At 32.9% G+C, this 15,832-nt stretch overlaps 2 pseudogenes; one reads left to right on the forward strand and one right to left on the reverse strand.

The window, feature by feature from the left end:
- Nucleotides 1–249: 249 nt before the first annotated feature.
- On the forward strand, nt 250–475 carry LOC112913759 (small nuclear ribonucleoprotein G pseudogene; annotated as a pseudogene).
- An 8,509-nt stretch (nt 476–8,984) lies between these two features.
- On the reverse strand, nt 8,985–9,461 carry LOC112913678 (succinate dehydrogenase cytochrome b560 subunit, mitochondrial pseudogene; annotated as a pseudogene).
- Between the last annotated feature and the right edge of the window lie 6,371 nt (nt 9,462–15,832).

The raw sequence follows: 15,832 nt of genomic DNA on the forward strand, positions 1-15,832 counted from the left end.
TTTATTGGGTTGGAATATGTTGTTCAGATATATCTACCTAGTATCTTCCAAGGGACTGGTGGTATACTGATTATACCAGCTGAGTCATACTTCTTGTGGCAATTAGAGATGACCTAGCATGATACTCATCACATAGAATTTTCAATCTTTATTATTTTTAAGACTTGATACCAAGGGGAATACTGTGGGAGCATAAGAGGTGACATGAATTCCGTTTGGAGGCATCTTTGAGCTCATCCAGTAGATGCCATGAGGAAAGCTTACCTTCTCAAGTTGTAAAAGTTTACGGACAAGAAATTATCACTGAAATTAAATGGTGGCAGCCACGTCCAAGGAATATTGCGGGGGTTCGATCCCTTTATGAATCTTGTGATGTATGTGTGGAGGTGGCAATGAGTGGGCAACAGAACACTATCGGAATGGTGGTAATACAAGGAATAGTATTATCATGTTAGAAGCCTTGGAACAAGTGTAAACAATGGAGGTGTTCACTGGAAGAACTGCCTCCACCTAACCCCTCTTCATACAATATATTTTGATACAATATAGAAATCAGTTCATGTCCATTTTCATATTGAGCTGTTTTGTTAAATAATTTTTTGTAATAGTAAAAATAAAAAAAAAAGACTTGACACCAAGAAGTGGAGCTTATAAGTGTAGAGGCAGCTTAAACTATACATTAACTATTCTAAGGGGGAAAGCTGTGGATATTTTATAATGTAGAATACAAAGAAGAATATAAAGGTTTTTGAAGATTATGATAAATTTAAAAATTTTTTAAAGTAAAAACACATCCAAACTGACTTAACTTGTTCTTGTTAAACCCATTGATTGGTCCACAAGAGTTCTACAGAAAACTGGAATTTCAAGGATGTATAGAGGTTTAGAGTATGTGTTCAGGAAAGACATGGGCTTAGGTTATTGGCTCCTAAACCCAATTTTATTAGGAGAATTTCAGCACATGCTCATGTAATAAATGGATTTGCCAACTACCTCATACAAAGAATTGGCTGGCCTATTGAAGATTTAACTGTGACGTTAGTTGGGAGACAATTATGTTGAAAGGATGGGAATCTTGCTTAGGATGGATTTTATGCTTTGAATCAGAGACCATTATATGATATTTTCAATCCCATAGTCATAATACAAGAACCAGGAAACCAAGGGGTGGCCATGGGAATGGCTTTATAAATTTTTGAAGGAACTTTTGCTTTTTATCTGGCAACTTTGAGCTCCACTTGTAAAATGGACTTAGTCCTCAAGAAAGGTATGCTTCCTCATAGGTAGGCAACCCTGGTACTATTGAATTGGAAAACAAGCTTGCTACCAATTCTGGGATCTATATTAACTGAACTAACAGACAAAAAGTTTACTCTAATGGCTGACTGATTAATATTGATTATCAATAGATAACTTATGTTTCCACACAGTAGGAACACATTTAAGAGAACAGACTCAATACTTGTCTGCACAATGTAAAGATAATTAAATAAAACTAGAGCGGTCAAAGAAGTGAAAACTATTAAGGACCCAAATCTTTCAGAAATTAAGAGTTTGAATCATCATACCTGATTAAAGGGCACTAACTCTGTTCTGGCTGAAACACATAAAATATGAAATCAGCAGCAGAATAATAAATTTGCAGATATCAAATGTAGCATCGTGATCAATTGCAGAAATGAGGACTGTGGTAGATTTGTATATAGATATAATTTGCTTATTGGGTGTATATATTTATTTCTATACACATTATCTATTTTCATCTCTCCCTTCCCTCTGATTTTATATACAAGTTATTGGAGGTTAACCTTGATTTTTTTTCTTTACATAACAAACATTTAGTAAAATTGTGAAATGGTAATATGGTGAATGAATTTGACTATTAACTAATATAGTGGTGGGATACAATGGCAGTTGGACTTTGCACCTTCATTTTGGGGGCAGATGAGAATTTCATCCCTTATACAAAGAATAATTATATTTTGTTAAGTGAAAATATGAATTGTTTTTATTGTTTGATGGAAATTCAAACATTTGTATAAAGATGGGTATGGAATGTGAATTCCTGTCTCTGTAGAATGAGACAAAATTGTGACTATTAGCTGCAGATCAAACTTTTCTTCCCTTGTGTTCATATACTAGACCTAGATATTGCTCCTGGCCACATCATATTGATATTAACCTTTGTCTAGAAACAGATTGCAAAACTAGGCCCGCATGAAGGGGTTGAACTATTTTGTCTTGAAAAGTGATAGATTGGAATGTGGAATGTAGAATGTTGTAGTGTTAACCTCAGAGGCTGCCGTGAACCAGACGAAGTCCAAACACTGCAGTGGGTTTCTCTGCCATCCAGTGGGCTTCTGTTGTAGACCAACTACAGCTCATACATTTGGCAAGTTTCTGCATCACCTGAGGGGTTGACCCATGTGCTTCAGGAAGTTTGGTTGTCACAATTTGAGTGTCCCTTTCCCCTACTTTCTCCAAATAGGGCTTAATCCCAGACTATGAGTCTGCACCCTATCATAAGTTTTTAAGTTTCTAAGAAAGGTCTTATTTCCTTTTCCTCATCCCTAGATGTGGGAAGGACTTTATGCATTTGTTATTACTGTACTCCTACATCTTCTACTTCTGTACATCCTATTTAGTAATCACCTCTTACTAGTTAACCGTTCTTAATATTTTTATTATTTACTAGTTAAGAGTTCTCAATATTGAATTCCCCATGTTCATATTATTGATATGGTTTCTGATTTGACCCAGACTATACATAATTTTTGTTATAATTTTATATATAAACCATATATATATATATATATATATATATATATATATATGCTTTTCTTCATTCTATTTCTATTATCCCATTCCATTGTCCTTAAGATGAAATTTAAAACTTGAGGACTAATAATATTTATTGAATGGGTTCTTAAATTTTTAAGGCAAGAGAAATTATGGCATTTTTTTATTTCTCTAAGAAAAAAAATAGTATTTTTTAAAATGTTAGCTATATTCATTTTCTTATGCTAAGCAAAATTTTACCTACTAAGATCTTTGAGTCAGTGTCAAAGTCCGGATTTGAAGTACTAGCATGCTCTTCATATCTAACCACCATCTCTTCAACTCCAGATGATTTTCATCAGGTATCTTGCATACAGATAAGACATATAAATGAATGACCATCAGAGTATGAAACTATTCATATGCTTTTATAAAATAAAATTTAACTCAGTGAGATAAACTGTTTATGAGTAAGCTAAGGAAAAAATAAATACTAAACTATAAATACAATTTAGAATATGAGGTAAAGGAGGAGGACATTACCTGGCAATATGAGTCTTATTATTGACTCCATGTTCAGCCATGGAAGAGTTCCAAATAACAACCCTAACCCATAAATGTTGTTGGAATCTAAAGCCAGAAGGACAAAACTGTCATTGAGTAATAACCAGATATTTCACATTCATGGTCTGGATATAAAATTTAGTTTTGGTTCATGCTTCTATTCTCTATTTATTGCCACAATCAGCCAAAATGTTTAGTCTATCTAAAAATGTCAGTATTTCACAATGAAATGATCAAAGCAGAAATATATGCTTTATTTTAGGAAAGAACTTCCTAAATATCTGAAAAGGCATTCTACTTCCATTGTTGTTTCCATCAAAGGGATAAGATAAAGACTTAAGCAAAACTGCATTGATCTCTTAAGTGGAGAAGACATTGTTAATACTGATTTTAACCAATGAATCTATCTTTTGATTTGGAATGGTAGTCAGGTTTTACATTATGATACAATAAGTAGGAAGCATTTTTAAATCAATTTGACAAGTAACAAACTTTATTAATATTTTAATCACAATAAATCCCTTGTTTCCTTTTATCAAACTAATTAATTTTTAGATTACTCTTTAGATCTCAAAATGAAGATATTTTACTTCTTTTAGATGCAACCAGATGAAGACCTGTGGAACAGATGGAGGGCACAACCTGGAATGGAGACTTATGGAGACATATTTGTCATTAAATCTCTACAAATCACATTTTACCACTTCATGTGGTGTACACCTGTGGCTGCTTGATTATGTACTTTGCTGCCACACAAGAGACTCTAGCCCTGTAAATGCCTATTTTGTTGTCTTTATAATGTGCCTTGAGACAATAACAAAATAAGGGGACTGGAGTGTCATAGGGAGATAATGTCCACAGGAGGTGCATAAGATGCTTTAACAAGACCTCTTCCTGCCAAAATTTCTATGTTTTATATTCAAGCCCCATGTTCCTCAGGGGTGAAAATGTGAGTTTGGTATTTAAGATTGATTTTCTTAGTTTCCTGTGATTATAAACACACCTGTTCAAAATAACTTTGTGATGATAGACTAAAGAAATTTTGTTCTAAGTGTTTCTTCTCATAAGCCCTGTATTTTGTCTAGAACAGGAGTTGGTCTTTTGATAGCTGAATCTCAAAACAGCAAGTTGTTCAAGGGGTAGAATTTGTAATATTTTATAAACATATAGTCTGTGGCTCATGGGTGGCTCAGTCAGTTAAGTGTCTGCCTTCGGCTCAGGTCATGAGCCCAGGGTTCTGAAAACATATAGTCTCAACATAGTAATTTAAAATTAAAATCTTAAAAAAATAAAAAATAAAAAAATGAAATTGAACTTTTGGGGCAGCCCGGGTGGCTCAGCGATTTTGAACCGCCTTCAGCCCAGGTGTGATCCTGTAGACCTGGGATCGAGTCCCATGTCAGGCACCCTGCATGGAGCCTGCTTCTCCTTCTGCCTGTGTCTCTGCCTCTCTCTCTCTCTCTTTCTCTGTGTCTGTGCCTCTCTCTCTCTCTCTCTCTTTCTCCCTGTGTGTCTCTCATGAATAAATAAAATCTTAAAAAAATAATAAATTGATATTTTTTGGAAGATCCCACCCATGACTTTTATGTTTTATGGGGAATCTGAACTTTGAAAATTAACCATTAGATCTATGCATACTTTATTTTACTCATTGTATCTTGTAAATGTAAATAATGAGACTCTTTGTCTACTTTTACTATATTTTAAGTCAGTGCAACAGGAAATCCTCAACTCATTATCTGCAGGAATAGAAATTGAAACTTTATAGCAAACTGGGTCCATAGTTTTTGTGAAATTTTCACAGTATTAAAATCAACTGAGTAATGACTTTGCATTTCTAAAATACGGAAACAATAGAAAATTTGAAAAAATACAACGCACTTTTTTTTCAGTTTGAGACACATGTCTAAAAGTGCAAGTTATATAAATAAACACAAAAATTTTAAACTTCAAATAAAATTCACAAATAAGAGGTTATAAGGCAGTGGATAATTTAGTGTCAAAAGTAATTTGAATAAGTTCTATTTCAGTTTGGAGAAGAGACAGATCAATTGACATAGAGTAGAAATGTAGAAGGAGATCTTGAAGAATTAAAAACTCACTGTCTCTCTTTGTGATTTCAAGTCTGTTGATTTCTGTTCTTCAGTTCTCTGTCTCATTTTTATTTTTCTTCTAACCTCTCTTGTTCCTTCTTGCTCATGGTTTAATTTGTGCCTACTGCCCCCACCCCAGTTACATGGTAGTCTTTGCCCTTGATTCTACATTCATGCAAGCTTTCTCAGTTACGTAACATAGTTTCTCTTTACCTAGATTAAGAACTTCTAGACAATATAATTTCACTGGTCTGGTTTAGGGATTAGGATAGCAATTTTTACATGGCTCTTTTAGACCATGGCATATATTTTAAGTGGAAATCAACACTGAAGAAATAATAACAATGTAATAATAAAGTATTGAAGTTCAGTAAGATTTGAGCAGATTAATAGGTTGATTTATGACAGCTTAACTTTGTTTATTAGAAGGTGAAAACAACTTTTTTCTTTACTCATATTAATGAGCTCTTATTCAATATTGTCAGATTTATTTTCTCACAGTTGACCCAACATTCCACACTTAATTCTGTTTTCATGCAATTTCTTTCTTCATTTCATACCTCTTTCTGGAAGCTTCTCTAATGAATTTACCAAATGTTTTAGTATGTCTGTGATACATTGTTAGTGTGTTAATATGCCAGTCAATTTTCTATTTGTGTCACACATATTTACTACTTACCATATATTCATATGTGTGTACCTGGTCACACTACGCAATTGTAGAATTCTTGAAGTTATAGTGTTTCTTATATTTACTTCTTAAAAACCACAGCCATATTATGAAATTCTGTACTTAGAGCCTGATGCTAGTCTCTTGAGGCCAGCAGTCAAACACTATTCTTCAAAATGCCAGAGGGAGTTTAGGGTAAAACTATAGCTGTGGTTCAGTAAAAATTTGTGGTCAAATTACAGGAAGATATTGCATATGCTAGTCCCAGAGTGGTTTAAGAGTATTTACTTCCAGGGTAGCCTAGGTGGCTCAGTGGTTTAGCACTTGCCTTCAGCCCAGAGCCTGATCCTGGAGACCCGGGACCGAGTCTCACACTGGGCTCCCTGCATGGAGCCTGCTTCTCCCTCTGCCTGTGTCTCTGCCTCTCTCTCTGTGTCTTTCATGAAAAACTAAATAAAATCTTAAAAAAAGAAAAGAGTATTTACTTCCAAAATGTTGGTAAAATGTGTGTAAGATTAGAACCAAAAACACCTACAATTTAATGAGGACTCACACATAAAAATAAATTAATGATGGATAAAAAGCAAACTTCTAACTGAATATTCAACCTTAAATTTTACTTACCTGGGTAGAATCATCTTAATTTCAGATATGCAAAACATAAATTAATCTGACACTAAGTTCTTCACCATTTGTTTTTCAAAAGGAAATGCAGTAATCAGAGATCTCACTTAATCGTTAGACCTCACAAAATCTGGTTGAGTTGCAAAAAAAATAACTTAAAGAAAAGACATGAAAGGAGAATATTTTTATTATAACTTATATAATTTGGGAAATAGAATGTAAGTGATTAGGAAGTAAAGAGATTTTTCTGAGTTAAAAATAGACTCACAAATATTTCACTATTATCTTGGGATGAAGTTCAGAAACTAGTATAATAAAAAATTGAAAAATATTAAAGAAGTGAAACTCAGACTTTATCCATTTTATTAGATAAAAGTTTATTAGATTATAATTCAAATCATCAGTAAATAAATACCAATGCAATAAATATCATTACATTACTGCTTTTCTAATTACAAATTCTAACATTTAAAAAATACAAAATTAAAAAATAATAAAAAAATAAAAAATAAAAAATTTGTTTCATAAATGGAATTGTATGCAATGCTACTCAATGTGCAGTCAGTAGATTAGCTGCCAAACCACAGGCTAATTGTTACTATACCAAGATAAAAGAAAAGTGTGCTGCCTTCTTAATTGAGACAGTCTTGCTTTAAAAAAAAATAAAACATCATTGTGAGCTTAATAATAGTTATGATTTTCTTTTTTTATGATTTCCTTTTTGTCACAGATCTCTATCAAATTGTAGGTGATCTTTCATACTTAATTTTTTGATGATGAATAATAACTATATATAAATGAACACCTAAACTATGTACTTTTTTTGTATAATTTTTAGTAAGGCAGATATAAAAAGTAGCATAGGCTTTGTTTGTATATTTAAAATCTCTATAGTTTTAACTCATGGATCAGAATTACTAACAAATGCTCTCTTTTTTTGTTTATCAGAGCATATATGTTGCCTTCATTTGAAAAGCAGTTTTACTGGATATAAAATTTTTGATTGACTTTTTTTCCTTTCAACATTTTAATTGCTACTTTTTATTCCATTGTTACTTGTCTTTTCTTTTTTCTGGTAAGAAGTCAGTGGTAAATCATATTATTGCTATTATTCCATTAGTGAGTGAATCATTTTGCTCTTACAGCTTTAATAATCTCCTCTTTGTCTTCCAGCAGTTTGTTATTGTTGGTCTGGCTGTTGATATATTTTGTTTCTCCTACATGAAGTTAAATAGAATCAAATTTTGAAATAGGTTAACCATGAATTATTCAATGTTTTTGTATTTTTCTTCTCTCTCTCCTTGGGAAATCAGTTGCACATTCATTGGTCAGCTTGATGTTGTCCCACATATCTCTGTTCATTTTTATCTAAGTTTTGTTTGTTTGTTTGTTTTACAAAATCTGTTCTTTATATTGGATAATTTCTATTGATCTGTTTTTGGGTTTTTTTTTTTTTTTTTGGTTTTGTTTTTAAAGTCAAAATGAGTATTTTATTTTATTTTTTTTTATTTTTTATTTTTGAGTATTTTAAATAAATTTCAGAAAAGCATTCAGTCACATGAATTTGAGTTTAAAAAGGGGCTTATTTTTCCAGAAATGCAGGAAAAAGAAATAGTCCTTAATAAGTTCAATGATAATTTCTGTTTCATCCTTTTGCATTAGAAGCTATTTAAGCACCTGTTTTGAGAGTCACCTGACCCTGTTTATCTCCCTCTACCTGGCACAGGATAATTCTCCTCTACCCCATCCCTCTTTTTAATTGTGTAGATGCTGAAGACCCTGAGCTCTGACCAATGAAGAGAACTGTCCTTTAAGCTAGCAGCCCATAGGCAGTGACACCCAAAGCCCCACCATGAGCCTCAGTGGCAGAGGCCATAAAGCTGGCATTGTTTCCACTGTTTCAGGAAAGAGGAGCCAAAAACTGACCATCAGCACAAACCAAGGCCAAATATGGAGAGAGTAGGTGGGTTTCTAGGCCCATATTAGGCTACAAGCTGGGAGCAAGAAAAGAGAACTTTTTAGTCATTCCATCTTTAGAAATAAGGGGGAAACTGGATCCTTTTCCACTGCTATGGTTCTATTAGCTACTCTGTGCTACTGAGCACCAAGGTGATGTGCAAGCACAAAAAGGTCTGAATAAATCAGGAGAAATTTGCCCTGGCTGGAGCAGAGAGTAACAAAAAGGAAGATAGGTCAGTGAATTATTTATAGGAAGACAGTGATGGGAACTTCAGCTCTTAATGTGGCTGTCAGCCCTAAAGGAACAATACAGTAAGAACCAAGACAGCCACTCCCAACTGATACAGCTGGGGAATCTTCAGGGCTTTTCCTAGGTCCTACATCAAGTGTTAGATCCCATTCCAGGTGTGATACATGAGAGGGAAGAAAAGCGCAAACTTGGCTGTGTAAACTAGCGATGCCCCAAGACACACAAACTTTACAATTCCAAATGAGATGCAAAGCTCCCAGGGACCAAAAAAGGCCAACAAGCCAAAAAGAGAGACCCCTCTACTCAACGCCATACCAGTACCACAGTGGCAAATGGATACTGCCATAGGAAGAGATCACTTGTAGATAGTGATATGTGGAGACAGAGGACAGTTTAAACTAGCGTTACTTTTCCAGAACTTCTCCATCTCTTCTTTGACCATAGTTCCCAAAGGAACAGCATTTCTGATAAGGTGGGCACAGAGACAATGACAGCCAATATGTCTCAACAAGACTCCAGCCATCTCTACTGATCTACTTTTAAGTTAATTGATTTGTGCTTTTGCATTTATGTTCTGCTTGTAAATCTAGGTAGTCAATGTTTTTCCATTATTTTGGTTTTTGTTTATTTAAGTACTAGAATTTTCTTTTTTTTTATATAGTTTATGTTTCTCTACTGGAAGTCCTTTTGACAAATCACTACAATTATATTTTTCCTTAACTCCTTAAATATAGTTTTCTTTAATTCCTTTAATATATTTATAAAAGCATCTTTGAAGTCTGTTAAATCCAATTTATGGATCCACTTAGAGACATTTTCTACTGACTGTTTTTTTCTTGGGTGTGGGTCAACTTTTCTGTGTCTTAGTATGCCTTGTAATTTTTATTGTTGTTGAAAGCTGGATATGTTAGATAATATAATGTAACAGCTTCAGATTCTTCCTTTTTTCTTACTTGAAGTTTTAGTTTTTATTTTATTACTTTTGTAATTTAAATTTATTGAATCTCTCCCCTTATAGTATGCAGGTATTAAATGTCACTAATAATTCTTATTATTATTATTTTTACAATGGTTAGCTAGAAGTTGCCCCAGTGTCTGAATAGATTAACTCTCAGCCAATAGCTGAGTATTTTTCCCTCTGAAATATTTTGAGATTATTAAGGCTTCCTTTTCTGACTAAAGATTTTTGTGTGGATTGGAGAGAGTGTTTCTGTGATCAATTGATTTCCAAGTCTGTCTGAGGACTTTACTTTCTGGTTTACCTCTCCCCAGTCTCTTTTTCTAGATATTTCTTGACATCGAGAACTAAGGCTTCTTCATTCTCCCATTGCTGTTCACATTCAAGTTCCTATTTAATGAGACTACAGAAACCCTCCTCATGTTTCTTTCACTTAGGAATCACCTAGAGAATTGTTAAAATGTTACTACATTGTCTCCAAGTCCTTTAGGAATTGGGAATTGGGCCTCTTGAGAGGCCCTGGAATGACACATCTCCTAAAAGATTATTAGCTTCTTACTGGACCTCTATATGAGACAAACGGAGTCCAAGTATTTCTTCTCTGGGATGCAGCCATAAAGTCATTTGCATAGTATTTGCTTTTGACTGTATGTGTTAAAGACAGTTTTGTCTGACAGAGTAGAGATATAATTCTCTCCACTGTTTGAATTGTATTTTTTTGACTTAATAAATAAATGAAATAAAATTGCTACTGAAGCAATAATGAAGAGTCTTATTGCTACATATACCTTAATAGCTTTCTCTAATTCCATGAGAAGTCTACTTTTTCCTCCTCTTTCCAGATTTAACAAATCATTCTTTCTAGGAGTTTTCCCTTTTGAGTGTCCTACCTATGAAGCTTCAGATCCTTTTTCTATTGCTGTGTTGAGTTCTGATTTTAAGTACTTATTGGAGAAATATACCAAGTATCTAAACAAAAGATATGATCAGGAGAACACTGGCCTTCCACTGATATACATCAATGTCTCTATAAGACCACAGGCAGCTTTTGAATATGTTTTCTAATTTGTGTGCCTGTGTTAACTCATTGTTTTAAAAGTTTATCTTCTTCACTGAAAGAAATATATAGTGAAAGAAATATATAGTAAAAGAAATATGAACCCTGGTGTGAGATTTCATTTTTTGAAAATTTCATTTTAATTTTCTTTTTTTTAATGATTTATTTATTTATTTGAGAGAGAGAGAGAATACAAGGGGAGGAGCAGAGGGAAAGGGAATCTCAAACAAACTCTGCACTGAGTCCAGAGCCCATCATGGGGCTCAATCTTATAACCCTGAGATCATGACCTGAACTGAAACCAAGAGTTGGTGCTCAATCAACTGTGCCACTTAGGCCCTCTTCAAATTTCATTTTTAAAACTTGACTGCAAAGACTAGTAAAAGTCTTTAAACAATAATTTAATTATTTTGGAAGAAGTATATTCAATAATATGTTAATTTTTAATAGTAATAGTTAATATGTATTAAAACCTTATTCAGTGTCAGGGTCTTTATATTCACCATTTAATTAAATCCTCAAAAACATCCCTATAAGGTAGATAGTGCTGTGTTTTGAATGTGGCCATTAAGAATTAGACAAATTAAGTAACTTGCCTAAAGCAACAGAGTTCAGTATTTAAATATAGACAGTCTGATTCCTGAGTCTGTGCTGTTAAATTGGAAATATTGCTATCTCCCTATTTTGGGCTTGTACTTCTGAGTTAGTCATTTAAAAATAATACTAATACAATAATTATTCATACAGTCCCAAATTATCTTTTGGGGAGAAAGTTATGGATCTATTTTTTCTGGAATTATTCCAATTGTATAAAAATTCCAGAGTTTATATGGACCTTCCATTGGTCTTGTCCATACTGAACATGACAAAATTCACAAGGTTCCAGACAGATACTGTACTAAAAATCTGAAGATTTGAATTCTGATTCTTTTCTATTATTAACTTTTCTAGAACCATATATGTATATATATATTAACATGCTAAATTGTAAAATAAAAGTGATACCTTCTATTTCATATCTACTTCACAGAGAGGTAGCAAAGTAAAATTATTTATGCTAAGGTTTTAGAGAAGACACTGTCAGGCAAATTCATTTGTCTTTCAACAATATGATGAAAGTAGCGACACTATTCCCTTGATAAAACTAGTATTTTGACCAGTATGTTTAACTCCTGAGGTTGAAATCTTACTTTTAGAAATTGTTTTTTGTCAATATCTTTCCCTTAATTACAAAATTTATCCATGGATCAGTTGTCACTTATTAATTTTGAAGGTCTTAAGAAAAATGAAAATCAAAAGAAAATAATGAGTTATTATTATGTTCAATGTGTGCTGAGCACTTCATATAAATAATACATATGAATCTCCTCATCTAGGAGATAAGAACTTACCATAAGAATTTGGCCTAGAGAGGCTCCTCAACCTGTCCAAAGTCACATAGTTATAGAAAGTCTTAGAACTAGAGCTTAAATTTATAGTCTAATTTTTCAATCTTTTAAAATGTAGAACCCAACGATTATCCAAGGGCATTGCTATGTCTTGAAAGAGAAACTAGTTGAAAATCAATTCTGACAAAATTAAAAGTGGCAAAGCGTCAGTGGACAAGTGAAGTTTAGTATTCAGGAAGTCAGCATTCCCATTTTGCTTTCACTTTTGGTTCATACTGGTTTCTTATTGTTCTTACACCTGAGGAGTTGGCAGGACTTGTACCTTCTTTCATTTAAAGCTCACTGGTATGCAGTTTTGCTTTATTTAAGATACAGTTTTCCCAGTGGTATGTTGGTTTTTGTTAAGTCTCAGTTGAATAACTAGTACATGACACTTTTCTTGAAAAATCTCCATATGTTTCACACTGTGCAAAATACAGCAGCTTAACTCCTAAACATAATAAACAACTTTGACATTTGCAGTGCTAGGACATTTGCTCTACACTGATAATCTGGCTCCAATATAATTTACAATAATTTTTTCTCAATTCTTTCCAATAAGAGGAGTCTGCTTTTGTTGTACTGAACTTTTTCTCTTTATCACCTTTGGTTTTGTCTCCATTCTACCTATCATATCTCACACATATAGCCTAGTATGGAATAGAGGTTAAGGATTTGGCGTCAGGTATTGGACCAACAGTGTCCATATCTTAGTTACATCTATCTAATTATGTACCTTTGGAAAAACTACTAAATCTCTCTCTTTTTTTTCTGTCTCTCTTGTCTTTCTCTCTCCTCTCTCTTTTTGTTTTATCTCTCTTTCACCTTTACTTTCTTTTATTTCTAAAGATTATTGTGAGTTTCAACAAATGTGGCATATGATAAGTTTTCTATAATCAACAAGTCTTGTAAATTGTTTGCTTAATTCTGACCTCCTCAGTGAACATGACCACTTATCATCTGCACTAATAATTGAGTACACAACTATAGATTGTCTGAGACTTTAATTTGTAATAATTAGAAGTATCATTACTTAAATATTTTCAGTCAATAAACTCATCATATCAAATAATAGACTATTCTATTTTTAGACATTTGTAATGGTTAAAAATTATTTTTTGTAGTTAAAAAAATTGAGTTTTTATTTTAATTTGAACTTTGTATATGTTGGAAATAAATTTAATAATTCTAATTCATTTTTTATAAAACATTCCTACAAGTGATTACCATCTTCTCTTTTTCCGTTTCGTGTTAGCACTCTCATCCTTTGAACCAATGTGGTTAGAGTCACAGAGCAAATAATGATCAGTACAGTTAGCAAAGTTTATGTACTTTCAAAAAATGCTAGGTTTTCTCTCGTTAAATATACTAAGATAAGCTTTATCTTTAATATTACAACAAATGCACTAGGTATAATTTAATATAAAAAACTAGAATTTCCTTTGTTAAATATTTCGACTAATAATTGCCCAAGTATTGTTTGTTTTATGTAACTTTTATTTCAAATGGAGTAGAACTATATTTTCCACTGGAAACTAGGATGATTATTTTTATTATTATTATTATTATTAACCCAGTGATTATACTAAAAAGAGAAAACATGAACTGCTCTTTTCATTTCTTTTCTTTCTTCTTTGTTACTATCTGTAATCTTGTTTAAGAATTTGGTCTAAGAATTGACACAAGTATTTTAACACAACTTATTATGTACATATTCTTTCTTCCACTTAAATTATCAGCCCAGTGGAATACCTGGGTGGTTCAGCGGTTGGGCATCTGCCTTTGGCTCAGGTCGCGATCTTGGAATGGGATCAAGTCCCACATCAGGCTCCTGCGAGGAGCCTGCTTCTCCCTCTGCCTGTCTCTGCCTCTCTCTCTCTCTCTCTCTCTCTCTCTCTCTGTCTCTCTCTGTCTCTCATGAATAAATATATAAATCTTAAAAAAAAAAAAAAAGGTTATCAGGCCAGTAAAGAAACTTTCTTTGTCATTTGTCTTACTAACCTACTTAGCTCCTAAACCAAGAAGAAATATTTTCTTCAAAGCAAGTTTGCTGAGTTTTGTGCATGAAAACCTCTGTAGGATGAAAGGATTATTTATTAATGATCTACAACTGCTCTCAAATAGCTTGTAAATTGCTTAAAAGAGAAAAATATTTAAATTAGAAAATAGCAAGTTCTAAATAATAAAATAAAGGTAATAAATAAAATAGAAGCTTATAAAAGGAAAGCCCTAGAGTGGATTTAAGAAGAAGGTCAGATTTTGAAAGAAAATGAAAATAAGTTTAAAATTCAATAATGGGACAGCCCGGGTGGTTCAGTGGTTTAGCGCCGCCTTCAGTCCAGGGTGTGATCCTGGAGACCTGGGATCACGTCCGACATTGGCTTCCCTGCATTGGAGCCTGCTTCTCCCTCTGCCTGTGTCTCTGCCTCTCTCTCTGTGTGTCTCTCTCATGAATGAATAAAATAAAATCTTAAAAAAAAATCAAAAATGGAAGTTATTCTATATCTCATGAATGAATAAAATAAAATCTTTAAAAAAAGAATAAAAAATATAAGCTATTCTATATGACAATAACACAGAGCAAGTGATGAGTAGAATATGTGTAATGTGTGGAGGTATAATTGACCTAAAAAGAGGAAGTAGAGTTTGGATAAGTTAAAAAAAAAAAAGGATAGTTTTCATGATATTTTGAAAGTCAAGAAACATTTACACCTGCTTCAAGAAGTAATAGGATGTGACTGTAAGTTATTGAGGTTGGTGCCATGATACTAGTTGCATTTCAGCAGACTAGTGTGTTAGATGTTTAAAGGAGAGAACAACTAGAAAAAGAAGCAGCTTTGGTCCAAGAGACTGAGTAAAGAGCTGCTGCAGATATTATAAATGAAGAGAGTCTAGACTAAGATCAAAGTATTTCCAAAAATCTCAAATGAATGAATAAACATATTTGTACATTGGAAGAGGGTGTTAGATTTTTAATTCTTTTTTAGAGGTTTTGATTTCAAAGCACTAAATTTTCAAAGCATGGATTTACCATGTGTGTCTTAATAAATCAAATTTGATGGCATTTAAAAATCATTCTTAACTTGGCACCCCCTAAAGTAAATAAAAAGGTAATGCCAATTAAGGTCATTCAGATTAACTTTTCTCTTATAATGTTTAACCGTTAGCTCTGGTTTCCTTCAAGTCATCATGTTTCAACTCATTAAATTGCATCGGTTATTATCAACATTCTTGTTCATATATTTGAACCGGTCATTTATATAATTAAGGTTAGCTTTTAGATAGGTATTTTAAGAATATGTATTTTTATTATCCAACTCCTTTATATATGTTTCACATAGAATATTCCCCGTCATAACAAGAGGAATATAACACAGCTATTACACCTGAGGGCTATAGTTTGAGAAAAAGGAAAGAGATAAAAACTTTTTAGTAATTTGCAGTATCTGAAA

Source organism: Vulpes vulpes, chromosome 1, assembly GCF_048418805.1.
Source record: "Vulpes vulpes isolate BD-2025 chromosome 1, VulVul3, whole genome shotgun sequence".
NCBI classification, from domain to species: Eukaryota; Metazoa; Chordata; class Mammalia; order Carnivora; family Canidae; genus Vulpes; species Vulpes vulpes.